Raw genomic sequence first — 25,573 nt, forward strand, 5'->3', positions numbered from 1 at the left:
ATGAAATTTCAGTTTTCACATATGATTTTAAACACATCACTAAGAACTGTCAAACTTAATCTAGCTCGAGACGTGTTGAAAATCAAGCTGAAGATATTATAAAATTTTGATGATGGAAATGAAATATCAGATTCATGTGGATTAACATCTTGAATAACAACGTTTAAATTGTAAATTGACTAGGAAAACCCTGTTTAATGTAGTCCTAAATGTAAAACTGACACGGTTTAAGCCCTAACACGTTACGTCAAAAATATATAACTATAAAAGTGCACACTAAGAACTAAAACGCTTTATTTTTTATTTGAAATATTCAACAAAAAAAAACATCTCCAGATTGCTGTCTAATGATATGAATAACTGATGTACTGTCGCCATTCGTGTCTGGGAAAGCAATAACACAATGAGATCATTAGCAGAACATTTACTCTAGCTGGAAAGTAAAATGATTCCAATCTATTTCTTCCAATTTCATTTTGACCATCAGGCCCATTCCGTCCAACCCGCCGTGCAAACGCAATGCCAGCCCTCTCGTGCGCACGGTGCGTCAAGTGTACGCGCTCGGGCTCAGCGGTTCTCAGAAGAGTTCGAAACGTTCGCCAGGACGGACTCGAATTTTTGCTTTCCGCGCGCGCGCACACGCTCGCCAACACTCATCTCCGATTCGAACGTGGCTCAGCAGCGGGCCACACATACGCGGGGCCCTTCAAGCCACAGTTTTACGTTAGTGTGTTAACGTTTGTTGTGAGTGTTTTTTTTTCTACCATTCTCTACCGCTCACCATCTAACCACAGCGAAAGAGGTACGGTGCTTGTTTTTGTTCGCCAGGTTCGCCGTTTGTTGCGCGTGTTGTGCGCGCACTGTTGTGTTGTTTGTACAGTTTTGTTATGATTTCGCGTTGGGCGTTGGGGGTTCGCGGGCAGGTTGCGGTTATCCATGTGACGAGCCCTTCTGTGCAGCAGCGAGAGTGCAGTAGTGTACGTGTGTGCGCCGTACGAGAGTGTTTTGTATCCGTCGTGTGTACCGTGCACATCGTGATGTCATTGCGCGGTTGCTTAAGTGGAGGGGAAAAAATAGAATTAGAAAAAAAAGTCCAAATCCCCATCCCCATTCACTTAATACCACCGAGAACGGCGATATGTCAAACGTCGGCGAACTGTGGCTAAGCTAAGCAGCTAAAGGTGAACAGAAATAAACCTACTACTGAGGGTGGAGAGGAGTCAGTGTTTACAAACGATCTTGTGCTGCTGGGCGGGAAGTTCGTGCGTGAATCGAAGCAAAGCACTCACGCGCCACCCTATGCGCCATACGTGAAAGTGAAAAGCGCATAAATTTCACCCTTTCCCAGGTCCCGGATGCTGTGGCAGTGACACAGTGACAATCAGGTTCGAAGGAACGGTCTCTGCTGCGTATGGCAGCATACGCATGCACGCCGTTTTGTTCGCGCTGTCGAATTCATCCCGGTTTTCGTGTTGGTGGTGGTGTAGTGCGTTGGGTTATCGAAGGAGTGTATAGTAAAAAACGGCAACAGCAACCGAAAACAAAACAAAAACCGAAAGCGATATTTATATTGGGGTGGGTTCCATTTGTGAAAGTATCCGTCACGCACAGGAATGTCGTTGTTCGGAGGGGTGGGAGAGCGTGCTTATGCGGCAGGCAGCAAGCGCGTCAAGTGAGCTGCAACTGCGAGCAGCCGTTTTGTGATAGGGAGAATGCTTTTTTGCTTGCTAGACGAAGGAAAAGGGCGCGCATTCTTTGGCGGAGCTAAGCAAAATTCGTTTACCTTTCGGCTTGGCGCCCGACTTGGGACCGATTTGTTGGTAACCACCGGGGTAGCTCATCCAAGTAGCTCTCTTCTAGCGACTCTGGTTGGCTGGTTGACATTTATCGCGTTGTGTCGTAGCGTGCTAGTAGCAACAGGTACGTCACACAGGCCCACAGGCTGCATCCACCGAAAGGGATGGTTGCCCTTTGTTTATGTGCAACGTGTGCACATATACACAGAAAGTACCGTACTCCCGTCAGCAGGCTGTGCAAAGGTATGCTTTGTTCTTTGTGGACTGAGCACTGTCTTGTCTTGGTACAACTACTTCTGCTACTATCCGGCAGTGCGTTGGAGTGGGTTTTAAGTGGCCATTTCCGGTTCCGCGCTGGATAGCGCTTTGATAGCGCAAAAGGAAGGTAAACACGCAAAAGCGCGCGCGAACGGCGAGAACGAAGAAGAGATTTCGACAGTTGTTTGTTGTTTGAGTCGTAAAAGAAACGACAAAAACCCTCACCGGTTACCCTTTTCGGATATTGCTCCGTGCCGTACCGTGTAGTGACATTCCAGTGAAACGGGATTTTAGTTTTGAGCTATTTATATGTGTGTTCTAATGTGTAAGTGTTTACTGAAATTGTTTGTATGAAAGTGCACCCGCTGTTGATGGTGGTAGTGGTGCTGATTGTGTCCAGTGTTTAGCCATGGTGCAGTAAGTGCAATTAAAATTAGAGCTGGTTCGAAACAATGAACACAGTCGTGTTCACATTCTGTTCGGTTCTGCTGCTCTTGGGCGCGAGAAGGTTGAAGGTCTTTGCCTTTGCTCGGTGCTGGCTAGAAACAAGTAAAGGGATTGTGATCGCGTTCTAAGTGCGGTGTTCCACGAGACAACACTCCATGGCATGGTCCTTCAGCGGGAGTACACAAAACATCGATGTATTTTTCTTTGCCAAAGACAACGGGCTGAGGCACTCCAAAAAATGGTAAGTACGCAATGTGTCACCCTTGGCTGTATGTCACCCTAGCCGTACACAACCTTATCAGATAACTTAAGATTGTGCTCAACCGCGAGGAATCGACGGGGAAGGGTCCACCCACCGTCGTCTTAAATGAATTGTTTCAACAAAAGACTCACCAGCATGTTCCAGCGGCGTCTAATCTTAACTCTCTTGCTAATTGAATTCTTATCGGAGTTTTCGTTTTTTGCGTTTGTTTCGTGCTGAGTACCGTCGTCACGCGGTTCTGTGCACATTCCGACTGTGTGACAAATTGGGAACGCTCAGGTGACGCAAATAAATTAAACCGTTTTGTTCGAGTATGGCCGTTTTTTATGCTAGTAATTCTTTGCGATTAACTTACGATTAGTTTAATCATTGAACTACAGCAAAGTGACAGGAAGATGTGTTGCTAACGACACTTTAAAACCAAAATACATACAACGAGCTTGTTTTTGATGGGAAAAGGATTTGGATTTATGAATGAGATGGAATTCTAAACACGCTCTAATGGGATGCTTCAGTAGTACATCTGTCAAGGGCAATGTTTAATTCTGCAATCGCGTTGCTATCCTTACATCGAATCTCGGGAATGTTAGTTCCACAAATTTTGACCAGACAAAAATGGAAATTTCATGCATAAACACATATAATTCAATATTTTGGCCATAGTAAAACAATAAATAAATTGCACTAAAGATAACTTAAAACAAGATTGTATCATTATCACTTCCCTTGAAGACATTGAGCAGGCAAAATTGGTTAATTCCTTTCCCCCGAGTGACATAATTTCCTGCTATCAAAGTTGCTCAGTCTCTCTCTCGTCGCTGCCCAAGAAGGGGGCACATTTTGCCCTATTTAAGGACGCACGCTGGTAAAAGTTGTTTCTTTTTGTGTGTATGCGGGAGAGTGTGGTTTCCTGCACCGAATCCCGTACACCTTTTACCAACGTTCAAGGAGATTCCAAGTGATAAAGTTTCGCGCCTTCTCGAGTTCCCGATAATTGGCACTTCTTAACGTGGGGGTGTTTGGAGCATGGAATGCAAAAACAAGCGTTCACTAGCGTCTTTTGATAAAGCCAAGTACAGAGGAACATTGCAGTTGATAAAGGCTAAGGTAAAATTAATTTTTGTTTCGCAAACTTCTCTTCCAAAGAAAAACGACCGAAAAAACGTAACGCCTTTTATTATGTGTGACAGGTTCTCAACATAGCAGCATGTTTGCTGTCTTCTTTTCCATGCGTTTGAAACACTCCACACTGTCAAACCATTTTCGGTCATCTTTGCCTTTGCTTTGCGAAGATGCGTGAGTTGTTTTGCGGACCGAATCATGATAAATGGGGAGGAAAGGATTAGAGGCACGACCAAATTATGCGTAACCTGATGGTGTGGAGGATGTGTCAGCTCTCTGTGTCTGGTTTTGTTGGAAGAAAAGATGATGAAGAATAGGAATCGAGCATCACCATCCAGACACAGGTGGCAGATGGACAGGAACGCACACATTATATGCCCAAAATATTTTATCAATGATTTCATCGCAAAACTTGTTCTTGCCTTTTACGTAGGAGTCGGTTGATAAAAACTCCAAAATATGCGCTTACCCCTTTCCCGCGGGATGAGATTATTTGCAACCCATACGATGTTTCGGGAGTTTTTTTCTTCTCGAGGACTCGGATTAGCCAGTGCAGAATTATTTTTAATTAAAATTTTCCAAAATGGCATTTAAGTTCCTGCCCTGTCCAAAACCTTCCCAAAAGGAAGAATGAAATGGTGGGCTGTCGGACGGCTGTTATTCCAGTTTTGTACGCTCGGGATTGGACGTGGATAGGATGTTATTTTTATTTTTAAAAGTTTAAAAATAATTGACCACTCGCGAGACTTTTCTTCCACCATTCCGTTTGCCCGTCCTTCAACATTAATTTAAGTAAACCCTCTGGCTTGCGGTGCAGCCTGTCGGTGCAATTTACGGTGCGTGATGTTTAACACCGAAATTCACGTAGATTTTCCGTACCGCCTACCCCTGCGCTAGTGATTTCAGCATCGTAATAAAGAAACCTTCCCTTCCCCAGGGACGCAGCGAATGTGAGCTCTTTAAGCCTTACTTTTTTTAATGCTGCGCGAAGAAAACTTCACCCGTGTCTCAGATTATTTAATTTGAAGAAATGAATGCTGAAAGTAAGGGAGGAGGACATACAAAAAAAAAACTAAAGCAACGATCAACCTGTTCCATGGTGCCTTCCATTCCTCGCTTCTCCTCCCATACCTAGTTGTCAAACAACCTGTTTCGCTTCGGTAGTTTTGGGGTGTCGAGAGAGTGTCCAACCCTCGTAGTCACTGATCGAGTCGGGTGTAATTTTTAAACCAATTTTTTTCTTCAAAACCTCTTCTTTCGAAACGCGCGAAGATTTTATCTCACATGCGATCGCTCGCTCGCAGCAGGGCAGTATGTCTCTTGCGAGACGTTGGCTGGTTTGTAGGTCGTCGCCAACGGAAAGGGAATGGAGCACATGTGTGGCTACGTTTTTTTTTCATTTATTGTTCCGCAATCTCAACCCAAATGTGAGGCACACTGTAGGAGCATAGCTTATCGACAGGTATCGAGACACTATCGAGTCAAACATTGGCTAATCCACTCTGTCATCCCGCGATAGAAGACACCAGAGCCACGATTTCGCTTATCGTAGTTGGATGGCAGCGTTTGATTGAGCGATCACTCGGTACACTACTCGGCATGATCGATTAAGCATAACTCGCGTGTTTTTTCTGGGTGTGGTGTCCCGCTGCCACAATGTCACAAATGGTGACTTTGGTCCTTCACAGATGGGCAGGAATGGAATGTTTCGTACATATTTACTGACGTGATTATCAATAAGCTCTTAACTGCCACGGTCACAACGGCGGCGCGCGGGGCAGAGATAACCTTGCCGTGGTGATGTTTTCCTTTCTCACAGCGTCGTCTCACAGTGACGACTTTTCGTGTGTTCTTACTTTATTCTAATTGGCTTCGCGTATCATCTTTCTTGGCGCGCCGTTCCGCGCCCGTATGATCGATCGAACGAAATTGGCCCGCAAATCGCACGTCGCGCGCTCGCGCTCGTTTTTGTGTACTGCGGTGTGCAGAGCAAACAGCGACGCTCCAATGTTTGCGCGGGCGATCGCGGGAAACTAATTTCTGCAATTTATTACACACGAAAAAATGTCGCGCCTGGGTGTGGTCAGGGCTTGGAAAGCTTTTTTGTGTGTGTATGTGTTGTATTTCATGGCAAATTGGCAAACTTCTGCTCAGGGTCGTCGTGTGGGAAGAGACAACTTCAATTGATATTTGAGGTTTTTTAACAATTTAAATCTACCTTTTTGATATTTTTTTAGTAAACCTAACTTATGAGCAGCTCGTACAACCTTGTATTGAATAAAGCAACGAAATTTGGAATGTATAAATATATTACAATTCACAAATTCCAGTCATTTCTTCCATAAGGTGAAAACATACGCTATCTTGTTTAATTTTTTTTCACTCTTGCATTATCCAGCACATCAGGCTTATCGGCCTCTGATTCGATAATCAAAAAGGCATTAGCGGCCGAGCCCGCGTGGGGTACAATAATTCGCAAAGCCCTCAATGCGCCGTACCAGTGCCAATCAAAATTCATCACGAGCCAACGGCCATACCACCGGCACAAAACATAACGAAAAAAACAAACCGGCACACAGCGACATCAAAGCCGCACACTGCACATTAATTAGTGCATTACGATGAGGTGTGGGCGTGTGTGTGTTGGTGTGATAAAGATAGGCGGTAAATAAAACAATACCCATGTGCCTTCACAAGCTCCCCTTCCCCCGGTGTAATGCATTCACACGCAATCGCAATTTCTTGGCCGCGCTTTCTTCGGCGCGGAACTAATTTTGCCACATTTCACCTGCGGCCGCGTGTGGCGATGCTATTTATGAAAGCACTTACTGCCACGACCATATAAACACTTACTAAACGAGAGCTCATCGAAGGTGTTTTCGCGGCCCGAACCGCGTGCGGCGATTAGTACCGGAACGATGGGTAATCTGGCCTGGTCCGGCAGTTCCGCCCGGGATGTCGGATTTATTTGCAGATTTCACGCCTCGATCTAGCAAGTTCACAAGTAGGTTGAAAGTTGGTGGATGTGTGCTTGTTTTCGGGGGAAAACATGACAGTCGCTGGGACGGCTTGTAAATGAATAAATGCATTACGATGTTTGATTGGCTGGATTTTTTGGCCTAGCTGGTTGGTTGCTTTTCACCCCCAAAAGCGAACACGTGTGAGTTGTGCTTTTCATTGGCATCAATTTCACTCCGCCGATTGAGTGGTTACTTTCCGATTCAATTGTGTGTTTTTTTGGTGTTTGTTTCCGGAGCATGTGAATTGATACATGAGGGCATATCAATTAACCATACAAATAAGTGCTGCCGGTAGAAAGATTCAAGATACGCTTGTATGCAAAGGCTTTAATGTAATAGGTTGAGTATTGGTAGTTATAAGCCTTATGCCATTGTTAGTTGGGCCGGTCTGGTGGTACTTTTGTCAACTTGTACGAATTAACAACATGCCCGTCATTGGATCAAGCCTCGAATAGACCGTGGTAGCAATAAGTCACTGAAAGCCAAGCCCACTTCACAAGTGGATTACAGGCAGGCCTTGACTGACAATGGTTGTTCTGCTAAAAGAAGGAGAAGAAGAAGCCCTTGTTATGTTCTATCATATATACTTCGACATTTTGATGACTTCTACTACTTATGATTCATTGAATGTTTAATTTTGATCTGATCAGTTAAATAAAACTTTCTCAAAAAATAAGTTCAAGTTTGAAGAATTCGAGGGTATGTTGATAGTTTTAAGTTATCAATTGGCAGTTTGTAATCCATAATTCTCCATTAATTTGCTGGTAATTCAAAGATATTGCAGCAGTCATGGTTTTTACCTATCTTTACTATTTATACCAAATTATGACATTTTTTTTAATGAAAAATCCTTATTGTTCATAGTTTCTCCACTAATACTGTTGTAACAATCTTACAATTATCGGGCCAAAATGAATAAATTAACAGAAAGTGATGAGCTCTTCTTCGTAATAGTTAATGTGGTTAGCCAAAGCTGGTCCATTTATCCAATTTTTGACGATTTAAAGGAACGAAATTTGGCATGAAAGGTAAATACTTAACATTGGACCTTCTGAAAAGTGCTCCTTGATATTGCAATATAACACATTACGTTCAGGGACTCAAGGGAAATAAGCTTGGCAATGCCTTGAATAACTCTCTGAAGAAGCTGCTTCTACGTAAAACAATATTGCTGAGCTTTTTTTCGAGAGAGAGAAAATAAGCAAACGAATCAGCCATACAACTCACGTGGCCATTTGATCGATCTTTCATTGGATTTGATGCGGTGCTCTAACGACCTGCAGTGGAATCAGCAATGAGGCCAGCACTGTTTTTTGTCTGTTTCAGTTGACACGTTCGGACCGATTTCCGATATGGCATCGAAGCCCACTTCCACCGTGGTGCTGCGAAAACAATCCTCAAAACAGCAACCAGCAGACACTCGGGTTCACTTAGTATTCCTAGCGTATTTTCGGTCACCCAGCACACTAAGTAAATCCACAACCCCCTTCGATGGGTAACCCTTTGCGGGTTGTGGGAGGTACGCACGATCCCGATTTGCCGATGCAGAAAATAAACTCGAACGCGGTCAGCCGCGCGCTTTCAACCATATCCTGGTCGCCTGGCACAGCGGAAGCGCCGTGAACCTCCTTAGCGGGCGTTTTGTGTGTGTGTGTTTGCAATACTGCGGGTGTGGAAGGAGAAAGTGTAACTGAATATAAATGATGCTCGCGCGTATTTTTCGGTTTTTTGTGTGTGTTGTGTGTGCGTTTTTTTTTGTTGGTACAACGCGCTCGCGCATATGTCGATGCAGCGCTGGGTTGGCGGTGGCGGTTATAATTTAGTTTTCGTACGCGTGCACCGTGCGCCAAAATGTGTGAAAGTTTTTTAGGCGAAAGCTTGGCTCGGCGGTGGTGGTCGGCAGGCAAAACTAAAATCGAAGTCACGTGCGTGCGTGCCCGAGAGAGCGCGCGGTGCGCTTTTGGCGCAGATGGCGCACATTTAGCTTGATCGTTTATGGATTTAGCAAAACAAAAGCACAAACACACACATTAAACATTAAGATCGGCGCGGGTGCATGTGTACTTAATAGAAAATGGATTTGCTCTGGTTTTAGTACCAGTGTGACCGAAATTTAGTACTCATTTTGAAAACCAAACACGGATGTTTACTTTGAAACAGGTCGTTTCCAATAACTTGTTTTAAGTTTTACTCTTTTTTACTATTTTTTATAAACGGTGTACTGTTGTGCTTGTGCATTCTTTACTACAAACACAAACTCACTAGTTCCGCATGACAGTTTTCATGTTTACTACCAACCAAACAAACAACATAATTACATAAAATGGCTTTTAATTTCTGAAGAGCTTGAATTTCCCTTGAAAAATCTGCATCGAATTGATTTTCGCACCGTTATAATTTTTTGATTTTATTTGATTATCTAATGCCCTGTCTATTCATTCGCTTGTGTCGTTGAACTGTTCATTGCCGGTAGCTCCAATTTGCACATTAAGTTTTCTCAGCATAAGAAGCCACTCTAGTCTCAGTACGGTACTTTTTGGACAATAAGAAAATGACAAAGTGTTTGCATGTCTAAGAACGGTGTAAAAATCAGCTAAAAGTGATTCTTTCAGGTGGATCCAGCATGAAAGAATCCATTAGCGCGTTCGCTGATTGCTCGCATTCAATCGCTGACTTAGAACTGATTCTCCGCACCGAAAGAGCGACAGCTTAATTGTGAATGTTCTGCGTGTCCAAAATTAAGATTGCCATCGCGCAGAAAAGCTTCCTCCCCATTTCGGTGGGCATTAAAATTTTCCCAAGCAATTTTTGCTGCGTTACCTGCTTTTCCCCGCACCCAAAAAGCTAATTGAACGCTCGCCGAACACACTCAAACACAGAAAGCTCGAGCAGACTTCTAGACACGCGAAAGTGAATTGGAAGTTAAGTGTCAGTATTTAAAGCAAAAACGACTTCCACCCGAAAGTAACGTGCAAAACAAACTAAAGTACACGACACGATGATGCACCGACCGGTTGGGAAAAAGCACTTTTCCGTTCGTTCACCGGCTCCCAGGGGGTGTTTTCTCGCCTTCATGCACGCGCGCGCTCGCACGAATGCGCGCCGCATGGCGTTGAAAATGAAAATGTTTTCATTTCACAACCTAACGGCACCGGAAGTGGTTGCCGGGCAAGCGCAACGAAAATCAACGCCGAACCTGCCCGCTCGTGTTGAATTTCGGAATAAACTTACATGCGAGAGATTAAAACAACACCCTCGCCTCCACCCTGTGCCGGCAGCCCTGCGTTAGACAAAAGCGAAAAGCGAAATTGAATTTAAGTGACCCCTCCTCACCGAAGGCGGCTGGTGCGGTAACTTCCATTTGAGCAACGCGCGAAGCGCCCTTAACCGTTCGCGATCGCCGGGTCGGTATGAATTATTCAATGTTATGATAATTCGACCAAGCCTGGCAGCATCTTCGCGACCGGACTTGATCTTGACGATCTCGTGCTCGCTACATCTCTCTCTCCACGGTGGGTAACCATCGCCGAGGCCCGTGGTCAATTCGGGGGTTGACCTTTTCCACGGGCAATGATGATGATGATGATCCGATACGAGGAGAAGGTTTCTCTTTCCATCCAAACATTTTAACCTGGTCGCCACCAAAATGCCACCCGTAAACAATGTTTGGCAATTTCTCCTCAACGTGCTCAGTGGTGCTGGAAAAGCGTGGTTTTTCTTTCACGCTCCAAAAATCGTCCGGACATTGGTGTTGGCGGATAGTGCTGAATTTGGTCCGGGCGTGAGCAATGAATTTTTCTTTCAGCTTTAAATGATTTCCAGAAAAGATCGTGCGATCTGTATCGCCTGGTGGGGAGGTCTACGCCGGTTTGGAGAAAATTTCAACCAAAAGCGCATATCCGACCATCGCAAAGTTCATCTGTGAGGTGATAATGGAGTGGCATGGAGTTTTTCCTTCCTCATCATTTGACTACGGTGACTCTCTATGGCCTTGATTTTCATTAATTTTCATCGCTTTTTTTGAGTTTTCATCTCCGTTGCTCATCAGTGTGGGTGTAACTGGGCCGGTTGGATTTGTTGTTTTTTTGGACTCCGTAGCTCATCCTGATCATCATCGGGCTGATTAGCTGCGAGGAAAGTTGTGGGGTGAAAGTGAAATCAAACAGGTTGATCTGAGATTTGTTTCGGTGGTCGGTGCTAAAATTCGGGCAATTATGCGATCGTTTTTATAGCCGAATTGCTTCTTTAAGATCTGAGAGGGAGGAATGAGGAAAGGTTTGCTGCTTGTCGTTGGTTTGCGGTTTTTATTGCGACGCCTTTCGAATATTTGGTAGGTGTTTAAACATTTTTGGCTATTAAATTAAAAGCATTCTTCAGAAAATTGTTTGAAATTTCTCTTTTTGTTTAGATGGCACTGCTAAATATAAATCATTCATCTTGTCAAGGGAGCAACTATTAGCTCCAGGCCAGTAGCTCTTTACTTGAAGTAGCTTCAGTCACCGATGACATCACTAGTTGTTTTGTCAACAAATCTAGAAACAGTGAACGAAACATTCCACACATTCAACACCCGAGATGAGATTGTGCTGTACCGATGAAAAGTAGGTTATCGTTTATCGCCTGCTGTGGGGGGATCTGCGAGCGCAAGGTCGAGCAACACGTCTTATCTTAGCTATGTTTACGTTTAAGATATGCTGTGTACTATTTTTCCCTCCCCAGGTTCAATGTAACAATCTTACAAAAAAGAGATATAAAGATCATTCACTAAAAATACACTCAACAGTTGATTTATCGCCCCCTTTTTTCGCCCCGTCGCTTAAACGTGGTAGTAACCTTCAAGAAAAGCCGATAACTGCTGAAGTGATAATCATCGGCTTCAGTTCAACTGGTTGCGGCCGTAAATATTTTGATTGGTGCTTCCCATCATCATCATCATCACCATCATAATTCTGAAGGCCGGATGAACGTGTGTCCGTATCGAATTCCTGCGCACGCTAGAATAAACAACCGACCGAATTCCAACTCGCTAAAACGGAGCGAAGTGTTTTCCTAAGGGTGAGAGGCTCGTGTAATCAGGAAGTTGCAGAGGGCTCGCAAAGCGTCGGCATCGGATCATGTGGAAGATTTATTTGCCTTTGACGGTCCGTGACGTTCTCGGTCCCTTGTTCACTCGATAAATGATCGATCAATCGATTTTGCTGTCTTCCTGCCGCTGCTCACACCACAAACGTTTCCCGCGTGTCTTACGGTTGATGCGCGAGGCACCTGTTTCTGCTGTCGTCTTATTGCTCAAGGTCTCGTGTTGATCAACAGTATGAGGGAAGGAAAATCACCATTTCATCTTCCGCCTAAATGGGCCTTATTGGTTTCTAATGTGAAACGATTTATCATTCGGAATTGCGCAGCGCAGTGGATGGGGAATCTGCGCTGTCTAATGTGCGTAGTAAAGTCTCCTCAGCCATACTTTGTTTTTTCGGGCAAAAGGTACCGCAAACAGGTGTAGCATTATTATTTCGTATGCAAAATATGCAAAAATGCTTGTTGAATTATTGACGATGCTTTCAATAATGCATACATTCTAATAATGCTAAACATTCTAAGCTAAACCGATGCGAGTGGAAAGAATCTTGCAGCAAAAACAATGTGACGCACGTTTGCATATTTTGTACGGCATTAATATTAATATTCCTAATGTACACTTCATAAAGTGAAGCGCAAAGATAAGATTGATTGCCGCAGTCTCTGGCGTGTTTTGAATTCTGCTCTTCTCTGCTCTTCTCTGCAGCGGCTACGATATGGACTTCTTCTATCTAGAGACGATGCGCGACTTTGTTCAGAATACTTACAATAAAAGGACGGCAGACGCTACTTTGTGCAGCTTGCGTACGTGTTTCGTTTGGCCAATTCGTGCGTTGCGCTGTACCGTCGATAGGGATCTTGCCTAGGACGCACACCGCGCTGGTGCTGATGAGAATGGTACATGACAAAATCACCTGGCCTGTATGTACCTTTTTAGTGAGATGAATATTCATAACGCAAATCGCACCGGGCAGGCCCGCCCGGGTCGTGAGCTTGAAAAGGAGCGTGTATGTCCAAGCGTTGTCTTCAAGATCCGGCCTCCAAAGATGATGCTCGGTTTGCGCTGCTGTTTGCACGGTGTTAATATCCTGCAAACCTGGTCTGGTCTGGAGTGGCGGTTGGAATTTCTGGATTTTAAAAGTCCCTCCTACCAAGGGCACATCGCGCGACATGCGTTTTGGACGACGTTGGAATAGAGATAGAGAGAAGTTATTTTTGGAACCATTCCAGACCGGTAGTAGCTAACTCGATCGATTTCCATGCCGTGCGTTCGTGGCAAATCAGCAGCAGGTCCCGCCACCGGGTCCCGGCGGCTGGTTTCAATTTCCAATCTCGCGTGATGACGATCGTCAGAGTAACGATTTTTGGGGGTTTTGTTTTACGAACTGGCTGACCTTCCTGCCGGCCTAGTCGCGTGGAGTGGAGACGAGCCAGTTGAGACGACGACGGGTGGTGGAAGAAATTAATGAGATTCACCTCACGCTGCGACTCTGGACGATGGACCGATCGTGATCCGTTTCGAGTGACCGTCTTCGATCCGCTTCGAAGGTGGGTTCTGTTGGCGGTGTACGATCGGTGTGTCTGTATGTTGTCTTTTTTGTTCGTTTCATTTCGAGCTGACGATCGATACAGCAGAAAACCGGTATGCAAATGTGACACATTCCAATCAGAAGACGACAACCACGGCGACATTGCCTGTTTGTTTGTCACGTTCCCAATCCCCCCCCGGTGTCTTGCGTTTCACCCACTTTGCACTCGACAGTGTTTCGGAGGGGGGTGCGCTACTCATTTACATTCGCGCTATTCTGTCACCTTGCAGGGTGAGAGGCTCTGAAGGCGATGGAGGGGGAAGAAATATTAAGGTAAATACAAATACACATTTCGCACCAAACCAGGGGAGGCAAAGCGGAGGGCTACGCCAAAAACTGAAGACGCCTTTGCACACGATGAGAAATCCAAAACGCTGTGTGCTGTTTGTCCTGTGACGACAGCCAGGCCCCGCTGACGTATCTGTCAATGAAATGGTAGAATTTACGAGACAAAGTTTGGCATACCAGATACATTTTATGGCTAGACTGTTGATAAAATATATGCCTCCTAGCTATTTGTATGCTTCCGATGTGGAAGATTGATGTTAAAATATATTTTTCATTACCAAGCTACTGCTAATCGGCTTCTAGCTGTTGAAAGCGAGTGCCTTCGGCGAAACTACTGATAAGCCACCGTCGTTGAAGTTTCATTAGTCATCGATTGGTTCTTTATGGGGTTCTGATACCATGCGATAGCTCGGCGGGGTCTGAATCAGCAATCAAAGATCTAAAGATGTTTGACCTGACGTTTGCAGCAGGAAAACCCCGTCAGCTTCGTATGGCGGAAGTATTTATGAATCACTCTTTTATTGACCCCAACTGCGGTTGTGGGTTCTCTGAAGCTTTGCAGTTCAAAAACCCAGCTCTGCGCAAACTCTTATTGGATGTTTGATTTTAATAAGAAGCTTCCGTGTATGCTGCCCCACTACTTATCGCTACCGACAGCAAACGGATTGTAAACGAGCCAGAAGATCCTGTTGTTTGCAGGCCCAAAAAAGAACTCTAGATAATGAGCGATGAAGCCGATGCAGAACGTGGTACAGGAAACGTTCTCGCTAAAGAGCCTGGCGGTCGGGAGAGCTCTTTACTTTCAAGAAAATTATAGACTCTGCTGCTTCCATGCACCGAACGCCGCCTGTTTTCCTTCGCCGTAATTGCTCGGCAGGTCAAATGGTCACGAACTCTGCAGTGGCATCTGGATTGTCATAGGGATTGTCGGCTATTACCGCCACACAGTGTACAGCCGCAACACAACAGATGCCACTGCGGATCTACGGTGCTGTTGCCGGTGTTCTGTTTGCTGCATCGGCCATCGCACTGCTACTGCTGTTTGTGGTGGCAAACGGCATCTTGTAGCGATGGTTTCAACAAAGTCACCACGCTATAATCCTCTCTTGGAGCATCCAGAAGATTGCCCGTATCGTGTCCGCGCTCTGCCGTGTAGATGCCGCGCTTGAGCGAAACGGCGGAACCAGCAAGAGAGATAATTACCATCCGCTTAGTTTAACGCTTAATGCCCGCGGGGGCACGCTCGATCAAATAGAGGACCTTGTTGTTCGGTGTGTGTCGGTGCAGGTGTGTTGTGTGGTGCCCGCGGTGTCCGAGGTGTACCGAGAGAATACAGACATTATAACACAGACTTGTGCGCGCGCTCGCGAGCGCGGGCCCTTTTGTTTGGTGGATAATGTGACACAGAACTGGCACGTGTGCAGGTGGTGGTTGGACAGGCGCGCTGTGGAGTGTGCAGTAGGCACACCACGAACCATGAACGGCGCTGCACACAAGTGCACACGAGCGTATTTTAATCAACTTCCCACATTGCTGCTGCCTCTCATGCTGCGGGCCTAATCCCCAACCCCCACGGACACAAACTGTCGAACAAACAACTCGATCTCTCGAGCTAGAGCTCTCGATCAACTGGTCAAACTCGTTTGCGTCTGTGTGCGAGTTCTTTCAAACGCTTGTCTTAGACTCACCGATGGTAATAGAACTGGCAGAGCACGCTCTAACTCCAAGAATTTACCAGTGCCGAGTTCAATTTTGAATAATTCTGGAAAAGGTTAGTGGGAAAGAACTGGAACACCAGATAGTGGTGACTGCTCAGGGATGTGGGGAGATATTTTAATTCACTTGCAGCCTGGAGGTGTTCTTGCCAAACCCCAATCGACAAGATACTGCTGCTAGAGCTGCTTACGTCACCAACCTGCCCGTATGTAAGTAGTTCGTGTGTCATGGTCACCTGATACTGCCAAGCCGTCCGGGGAGGCAGTACAACTCGCTCGCATCCACTTACCCACCACTGATGTCTGTCCATCCCACAAACGAGCTGCAGCCATTAATCTGTTTCACAAGTTCGATCTGTTTGTCTTTGCCGCAGGATGATAAAAGTTGCTATAAAAAGCCTATTTTATGACCGTCCTCTGTGAGTCTGGTCTGAAGTAGTAGGCATTTCATTTCGCCTGTATTCATCTGAATATTTTGAGCTGCCGAGACGTCGACAACGGCACGCGGTTAGCCAATCCAGTTTCCATGGCGTTACGAAGAATGGACAGATGGTGGGCGAACCCGTAGGAGAGTCGGGCTGGGGTAGACGTTACAGCAGCGGCAATGTAGGTTCCGACGTCCGATGTGTAGTCGGTACTGCTCGCCTAGCTGCAAGAAATGTGCTCTGCTCTGACGCTTCTGATTCTGATACCCAACAACCACGACGACGACTAGGGGATGAAGTATGCAGTGCAACACAACACCGTGTGGGCACCGTTACGTCTGGCTGCTGGTTTGACGTGTAGTGACCGCATCGCACTTCCGCTTCCAGATTCTGGGACCGGTTTTTGTATGCCGCTTATCGGGTGCTGGGGCAACAATCGCATCAGCAGCGCCGGCCCGTGGAACACTTGTGGTCGTATCTTCGTGGGGAGGGAGCGAAATACCTGGCGGGTGATTTGCAACTCTCAATGCTCAGGCTTTTAGCGCCCGCGCGCCGGCGTTGGACCCGCGTATATCGGGGTCGTCAATCAGCGTTTGGGTATCGAGATTTTCCAACCTACTGCAGCAATTGGCAAGCGCCATGATGCCTGTGCATGATATACGGTAAAACTGTAGCACAGCAGCACCTGGATGGCCTGGATTTGATCGAAAAACAATACCACAGGGAGGGTACAGCTGGCGTGCGTGCCTCGCGTGTGTGTGTGGTCGTAGCTGTTAACTATTTGAACCAGGAAGCGGACACGTGAATGATGATCACATGCGCATATTTGCATGCGTCCAGCTCGATTTCTCACCGCGGTCCGCAGTTTCGTGTGTGCGTGTTCGGACTTCATCTAAATTGCGAAAATGTGTAATCATCGTTAAACGGCTAAGCGATTCCATAAATCTCGCCCGGCAAAGAAACAGGGGGCAAGCAATGCCCGGGACGGAAGTTGACTTAACTTTCGCTCGTGCTGCGGTGCGGAACTTGGCTTCACTACGCAGCCTTGACTACGAACGACGTAACCGCCGTTTCCTTTGTGGAATCGGTTTTGGGGGAATGAATGGTAAATGAGCTTATTTTTGGAACCGCGCAACGCTCATCCCATCGGGTGGCATCGGCCCCGGATGCTCCCGATTGAAAGAAAGTGGAAACGAAATGTTTGGCAAACGTGCGGCGGTTGTGTGGTTGGTTCTGAGATGTTTTGTTGATTTTATTGGTCTTGGTGGTTTGGGGCTCATTTGCAAGTTCAATATCGAATAGGTTGGTGACCTATGCGAATGAGGTAGACCTTAGGGTTGTTTGTCAAAGATGTTCCGCTCCTCATGCTGATTAAATTTAGAGATTTTTGAAAAATAATAGCTACAGGGTGATGAGTTCGAAATTCCTCATGTTGTAGAACTGATCATACTTCAAGGAAACGGCCTTAAAAGAGACAAAAGAGGTGAAAACACAACTTTCATCCAATGTCCAAACCTACGCAGAGTAGGCTTTTTAGTATCAACCATTCAGTCTGAAACCAACACCAAAAGCTTAACATCTTGAAGTGATCATCAAAGAACCCCATTTAAACACGATCATATTCCAGCAGAGCTCTTCAGTTTGCTTGCTTATTGTTTGACAAGTTCTAATTTTCGTCTCGTCTTTACCTTCCGAGGGCACTCAACAAACTCACGTCCCCCAAACCATTTCTAATAAAGCACCCTCAAGCTGGCAAACAGTGGGCGTTCATTGTTCCGTTCGTGGGCTACCAGGGTGCTGAGCAATTTGGCTCATTTCCGTACAGCCACGACACGGTACAAGTGTCATCGGCACCGGTAGTGCCATGTAGGAGTTTCCAGAGGCCACGACGCTGACACATAGCTCTGGCCCGACGGTGGGCAACCCCTGCGGCTATTTGTTTCATTCCAGGGTGTATTTTTTCTACATCCATCTTAACTCCAACCTCCTCAAGGCGCCATTAAAACGTGTCTGTCGCTCGCGCGCGCACCCGATGAGTCAATGCGTTGCCATTCATGTGCAACCCGTGACGCGTAAGAAAGCTCCTCAGATCCGTGCCCAAGATCCGCTAGGTGGCCGATTCCTCTTTTGTCCGGGTCCGGGAAAGGGCAACTTACGCTGTGTGTGCGTGTGTAAGTGCTCTGCTCTGTGCAATGCTCTCCTTCTGTGCGCAAAACCGGTACCAGTGGGGAAGATGACCCAGCCGGCACATGGGCGCACGCAGTTTCTCCCCGAGAGCTGGCCCTTCCGAGGCGCTGGCCATGGGGCCGCGGGTTTTATGAATGAAAAGTGAACGAACGCAACCCATCGCAACGCGTACGAGCCGCCACTGTCAATGGGGCGACGGGGAGACAAATTTCTCGGAAATTGCGTGTTGCTCACCCCGGCTGGTGGCGTGAATCAATCGGCCAATGGTGCTACACAGTGTACCGTTTGCGCGGCGCTGGTTCATGGCAGAGGTGGCCATTTAAGGTGCTGCGGTTGATGCAGTGGTTCGTGACGATAAGATGGGAAACAAAGTGCTGCTTGGAAAAAAAAGATTTCCAGTTTGGAAGGAAGGAAAGTTGGCAGAAGTGTATTGGGTTGTTGTGAGTGGAATACATAAATGTATGCTGTAGTAGTTGTTGATAGTGTACTATGGACTTTATTGCACTATTGTAGATGACCAAATACAATATTCAAGAAATGTTGCAACAAATTTGCTCATAACTCTTGCTATGCTGCCCGTATGCCACCCTAACCTATTGCATTTTTGTGCTGTCTGGCATCTATTCTTGCGTGAATCGAAGACCGATTGATGTTCCGAATTCTTCCACGCTGTCACAATAAATTCACCTGTCTCGAAGCCATGAATGGGCCATCGGCCCCATGACACCATAACTACTGAACCACCTCACCCTTAGCGCGGTAGATAGGACCAGCGCCCTAACGCGTACAACAGCAACCAAATGCGTAAACCCTTGCGTACGTCAAGCAGCGACAACACAATCGATCGTTCCCATCACACTTTCGCTGGCCATGCCGTATATTGCGGCGATCAATTTGGAGGTGACTGATCGGGGCCAGGCCAGGTCCATTGGCAACCCTCAAACCCCGCACATCACCCCTCCCCTACCTGGCCGGAATTCGATCCGGAATCGGAACCGGATCGCTAAGAAGCCGAGAGAAGGAGAGCGACACCCCGAACTGGGTGAAATCGAAGTCGGAAAATCGATAATGACACAGCATCTCGCGCGCGCACACGCCAGCGCCCGCCCGTGCACTCCATTTTGTTCCGTACAAGGCGTTTCCATTTCGTTTTCCTTGGCGCGTTAGAAATCGATCGATCGATCATGCAATGTGGCGACGGGGCAGCGATGGGGAGGGGTAACGACGACGGGGCGAAGAGAATGAGATTTGTGGCTCAATAAGGCACGAGGGCTTGGGCGAGCCACATGTGGAAGAGCAGGGCGGGGTTGCACCTGATGTGATTTGATGCACTTCAGATCGCGTGAGACTCAGAAAAAAAACACTACCAACAACATGTGGTGCTGGTGGGGAGTCGTATCGGGTGGTACGGGTACTACTTTCATTCATCAAATGGTTGCCGGCACCCTCCCCGGATGGATGGGGCTGCACGAGAGTAACGTTAATTGATTCCACATTGCTCTAATGTGTGTACGACGAATCGTAGTAATTCGTAGAGCGGGATGAGAAAAGAAGGGGATGCACGCGTACGTGTGTGTGTGTGTGGCACCGTTTTGGTTGATGTAGTTAATGCGTAAGAGGTCGTTGAGTTTTTGCTAAATTTGCTTTTGTGTAGTAAGGCTGTCAAAAATATTACAAAAAATGGAAATGTAGGAAATTTTTAAATATAAACTCAAAAGAGCAATTGTTAGCATACATATTAATTAATGAATGAGAAAAATAAATGGACTAAATAGCTTAAACATAAAAAAGTAAAATATAAAACAGAAGAAACATTGCATTGCATTACACTATTGAGTACACTCAATAAGAAGAATAAGAAATTAAATAAACTTAAACTAACAATAAAAATAAATAAATCAATAAATCAACAAATAAATAGATAAATATTAAATAAGAACTAAAAAATTGCTTAAAAAGTATGCAAAAGTAATTAATAACTCAAATTAAAATTCAGCACAGGAAACAACTAAATTACCCTAATGAAGGGTAATTCAATGTATCTGCCATCGGTGGTACATCCCACGCCACGCAAATAATACACCCGCCCCTCGGCACAGCGGGCCCGAGCATCATTTCGCCGTGATGATATTCATCACATAAATCACTCTCCGAGATCGCTCAAACGGTTCAACACACTACACACGCCCGTGCGCGCTCGCAAATTAGTGTCACCGGGTGAGTGGTACACTTTCGTTTACCCCTGTGTGTGCACCATCACCAAATTCGTAGACCACAAAACTTTCTACGTCAATTAGCGTTGTGTTTTTGTTGTCCCGGCTGGTCGCGTGCAGACCCGCTCGGTGCGGGAAGGGAAGGGTAAATCTAAAGCTCTAAGCGAATTTTGGACCTTGGGGAAGGGGAAGGAAGGTAGAGCAGATGAGGTGGGATTGTGTACGTGTAGGAGTTGTAGTTGGCTGTAGGTTGTTGGTGCGTTCTGGAACGCCATCGTCCGGTGCGCGAGAAAGCGAAATCTAAACCGTTTGGATTAATTTCCTTTGTTTTTGTGTTGTGTTTTTTTTTGCAGATGATGGGCGTGCTGTGTCCTAGATCGAGACGATGAAAAGGTAAGTTAATGTCGCTTTTGTTGATTGGTTTATGGCTTGGATGTGCGTTAGGAGGAGACGATTTAAGAGAAGCGCAGATTTGGATATGATTATAAAGATTGAGGAATTCTACAGAAGACCATCTCACAACGAGGAATTCGTCAAATCCACGACAGCAACTTTTGAATTGCGCATAATTTATCACCTTGCCTTTTGAAGGACGTTTTGCTTGTCCCCAACTTCGTTGCAAATTCAAGACCTTGTCATCGATTTGAAGCTTCAAGCTTCATTTCTCTTCGGATCGGCATTTTTTGTTACCCTCCTTCCCTCGTTCACAGTACGCTCACAACGCGTAAGTGTCATAAAGGGAGTACCCGTGTGCCGGCATGCAGAAGCACAGCGACAGACAGTGAAGAGGCGATGGCCACAATGCCACTCCACCGGCACGTAACCCATTGACACAGAAATGAAAAAATTGCAAACGACCATTTTTCGTTACACGTCACGGTGGGGGGAGGCAGGTATGGAATTTTCGGAACATTTTTGCCCTCCACTTCCACATAAGCCGCGTACGCAATGTGTCCATTTTTTACGCTTGAAACAAAAAACACAGGATCCCAATCAACCCTGATCGCTTGGGAAGATAAGTGATTGTCACTTTTTTTGGTCTTCTCTTATGGTGTGTTTTTATTTATGCTTCAGTTGGACTTTCGTTGGACAGTATCTATTGTTGGGAGGGCAAAAAAACGTGCCTGAGACCACTCGATCGATCGTGTAATTTTTTGTTCGAGGCGGAAACTGGGAGCTTTACGCTCTTTCTTAAGTATGCGGCAAAAATTCCTGATGGTTGTCATACTTACAAATTTGAAGTATGTGATCGTGTCTCGTCTCGTCTATCGCTCTCAAGCTTCCCAACGGAAGTGGCATCTTATCATTCCTACGCTGATCGGTTCCTAACACGCTAAACTCAGCGTTTTTCTTCCTCTTGGGTACGTTTTGTGTAGCACATTGTTTCGGGGCAGTTAATTCAATGATAAGTTGGAAAGTTACTGACAACAATTACTCGATTTACGATGAGAGTTGTGGGGAGGTGCAACGAATTGAATTGCGAATTTCTGTCAATTTATTTTCGTGACGGTTTTACCCGGTTTTTTTTTCTCTCCCTCCTGTGCAAATTGTTGTCATGGGAAGAAAGTATTTAATGTAGCAATGGTGTAGCAGAAATGCATCTCGTGGGTTGGTTGAGCTGCTTTGTTGTGGTGCTTCGTTTAAAGGCGCAGATTTCTAATCGATTAAACGATTGAGCGCCCGGCCCTGGTAATTGGATGTTTGCAGATTTAGTTGCAAAGCGTGGGATAGAGAGGTTTAAATTGGAGTTGGAGAGTGGTTTCAGTTTGTGTGATATAACCGTAGCATTTTCCTACGATTGATGAGAATTTAACGACGATGACGATGGTTTTTGCTTTTATTTTCCGTGTTGATGAACAAGACAGGAAGACGCTTTGGTGTGACCGCTTGGACAGTGCAATAATCACTTTCCTCTTTAACGAAATGATAATAAACATTATTTAATGAGTGCCAAAGACAAACATAGTTCAAACTTGAGCTCTTTCTTGGACTGCCGCTCAGCGGTTCGTTGACCTCACCGGACATTGTTGGCATTTGGCTTAACCTTCGTCTGAAAGAGCGGAGAAATCATCTTCGGTATCGACATTTGATCATAATTTTATTCAACCTCCCACAGCTCCAACCTTCCCCTCATCCCGCCTTTTTAATGCAAAGTTCAATCGTCATCAACGCGCCCCGTGTTGATTTTGCAACAGCCAATTTTCTCTTCACCCATTGATGGATGTGTCGATCGGCCTAAAACGGTCTTCCGATCCGGCACCGGATCGTCAGCGGTGGCGTGCTTCACTTTCGATCTCATCTCCGCCTGGGCGGTCTGATCTTCGCCCGGCATAATGCCGGCACTTTCTTCGTTTAATTCATAAATCAAATAAAAAGGTGAACAGCCGCGCACCGTTTGCGGGACCGATACTAAGCATGCGCGCTAAATCGGAAGCGAACAGGAAAGGCACTGGGCGGAAAAGCGTGTCTCAAAACCGATCCGATCGGGTACCGGTGTGGCGGGAAAACTGATCGTGTGTGTGCAATGGTGCGAGAAAACGTGCCGCCATGTGGTGATCGTGTGTGCGTGCGTATGTGTGAGGGGGCTAAGTGGTAAAACGATCCGTAAATAAACATCGATTCCGGAGCTGCAATCAAAACCGCATACACCAAGCACTACGCACACATTGATGCATTCTCTGGTAGACGAACACCATCCGTAGCAGTCACGGGGGCAATGTGCATCGATTGCGCACGCTGCGATGTGAATGGAAGCGAGGAAACGAAATGCCTCCCAAGAAGGAGAAAAAGTGAGCATAAGCAAAGCATAGGTAAACATATCCAAACCGAAACCGGCACCGGAGTAGGAAGAGAAACTGTGCACAGATGTTTCGAAATAAGCAAAAAAGAGAAAAAAAACGAACGCAACGAAAGAAAGACAAATCGATCGCTTTAAGTGGAGCTCACGGAGAAGCCAGTTTTTTTCTCGAAACAAATCGAAGCAATTGATCTCATACTCATATACGATCGATGCTCGTGTCTTTTGAAGGGGACGGGGGAGCTTTGTTTCGGTTGCAGATCGTTTACTTTTTATTGCGTCTGGTTAAGATTTTATCTCAGCTCAAGATTCATGAGATGTGCTTGAAGTGGGGTAATCACACTTGGAATGAGAGCATTCTTCTTAGAAATTATGAAACTTTCGTTTCGAAATGCTAACTCAAGATACTATATTCGAGTGGTAAAAAGAAGCGATGTAGATCTTTTCATATTGAAACCCAACGCCAGTAGATGGTAGCGGTGCTATAGTCTAATGGTATGAACGCTAGGCTTCTATAACAAAAGACATGGTTAGATTCCCGTCCAGAAGAACAAATATTGTCTTTCAAAAAGGCGTCATTGGTTATTATTGTGGGTAAAAAAAGAAGAATAAAACATTTTGCAAATCATTTCATTAACACAACATTACGAAGAGCTTCGCTTAGAGAATTTCAATGATTCTTCTTTATGCAGTTCTCTCATATGTTTCAATTTAGAATTAAATAGAAATATAGCTTAAGTAGTGTTAGTTCTGCTTGACCTAGAGTCAGCATGTTGGTTGGATGAATTCAGCATTCAACTCCGACAGATTCATTTAAAAGAACGTGTATTTCTTGGGTCATGTTTTTAAGAAGTTTTATCATGATTCCTTGGGAATGTTATATTGTTGGCTGTAGCTTCATTAGCTCTAAACGAGATATTTATCATTATATTTAGAGCTCAGTTATTGAAACATTGCAAAAGCTGAAAATATTCCGTTATTCAGTGTCAGCTGTACAGAGAATAAATCCTCCGTCAAAATAAAAACATCCAAAACTGCCGAAGCCCCGTTCGCGCAACCATGCACACCAATAGTTCCGAACCCGAATCGGTTACGCTCGTTTACGGTAAGCTGGCGCGAAATTATCAAACTGCTATAGCGGTCGTGCGGTCAGCAGTTGTCGGCTGGCCGACCTTCGCAGTCCTCGCAGGATTGAAAGTGCTGTAGCCCGCGTCATTTTCGCAACCCTGTAGCAAGGGAACGGGACGTAACCGAACCTGCCGAGAGACCATCAGTCATTCAGCTTGACGCTTGATGTTCGGAGACGGATTGTGGGCCGCTCGAGAAGAGGAGGACCCGATTTACAAATGGTTGTATGATTACTTGTTCGAAGCCGCGATCTATCGGGCGATAAATTCGTTCCCGTCATGGTGTTGCTTTTTTTTGCTTGTTTGTTCAAATACCCACAGTCATTGATCAGCTAGCTCCAACACTAAGACACACTAAGAGACATGTGCCGAACAAGACGCACATACACGCACGCGCACATGTTCCGGACTGCAGGTGGGCGCCCGGGACTCCGCTAGCGACGGAAACCAATGTAATGTCGACTATATTTCATGCTCTAACGGGCTCTGGTAGCGTCAGATTTTTCGTCCAACATTAGGTAAAGTGGCAAAGGTTTTTTCTTGCTTTTTTTCGGTAATTAATTGCTTCCCTTCCCTTCCGTGTGGAACGAGTTTTGGCAGCAGCGCCGTTGTCACAGGTTCACGTTTGTCCAAAAGTTGATCGTTCTGGTTGTCCGCTCGATCAGCGACGTTAGTTAGGGTTGATTGTGTGTGTGTGTGTTTTTTTTTCGTTCACCTTCTTTACCACCTTGCGACATTTAATGTTACGCTCTGTGAATATCTACAACTTCATCTAAATGTTGCAAAATTAGCAGTAAAAAACCCTCAATCGATACAACAGCCACAAAAACAGCCCTCAATCTAATGAAACCAAACCATCCGGAGCAGGCCCAAAAACCACCCAGTGTCCTTCGTGGTGGCGCGTGATTTCGAATGGTGCAAGCATAAATAGGCGACAGTTGTATTTTAACTGACGCACACACACACGCAAACTGAATTGGCGATTCCGAAAGTCAACCCTACGGTTCTTTAACGCTCCACCGGACACACCTGAGAGAAGGTCAGACCACCAAATGGACAGTTTTGGGTGTTCGCGGGCACGCGGCGCACTCAAACACAACAAACGCTTTCGGAAGTGATCAAGTACAAACAGACACAGGTGAGGTGAATCGATCGCGTTACGCTTTACGTTCCCATCCCACCGCCGTGCGCCCTTTGCATTGTTCACGGCCAAAGGTTTCTGATGCACTTACATGGTTCGGTTATTGT

At 45.8% G+C, this 25,573-nt stretch overlaps 1 protein-coding gene across 2 annotated transcripts in view; it reads left to right on the top strand.

The window, feature by feature from the left end:
- The first annotated feature begins 562 nt into the window (after positions 1–562).
- The window catches only part of LOC120955695 (rho GTPase-activating protein conundrum), a 56,884-nt gene continuing 31,873 nt past the window's right edge, over positions 563–25,573 (top strand). The window contains exons 1-2 of one of the 2 annotated variants that reach the window (XM_049608278.1): positions 826–2,742; positions 20,755–20,794. The gene's annotated coding sequence lies outside the window, so the exon portion shown is untranslated. Of the gene's footprint in view, positions 803–825; positions 2,743–20,754; positions 20,795–25,573 lie in introns of those variants that run through there. The other variant, XM_040376781.2, reaches the window with a different exon arrangement.

This window comes from Anopheles coluzzii, chromosome 3 (assembly GCF_943734685.1).
Source record: "Anopheles coluzzii chromosome 3, AcolN3, whole genome shotgun sequence".
In the NCBI taxonomy this organism is placed as follows: domain Eukaryota; kingdom Metazoa; phylum Arthropoda; class Insecta; order Diptera; family Culicidae; genus Anopheles; species Anopheles coluzzii.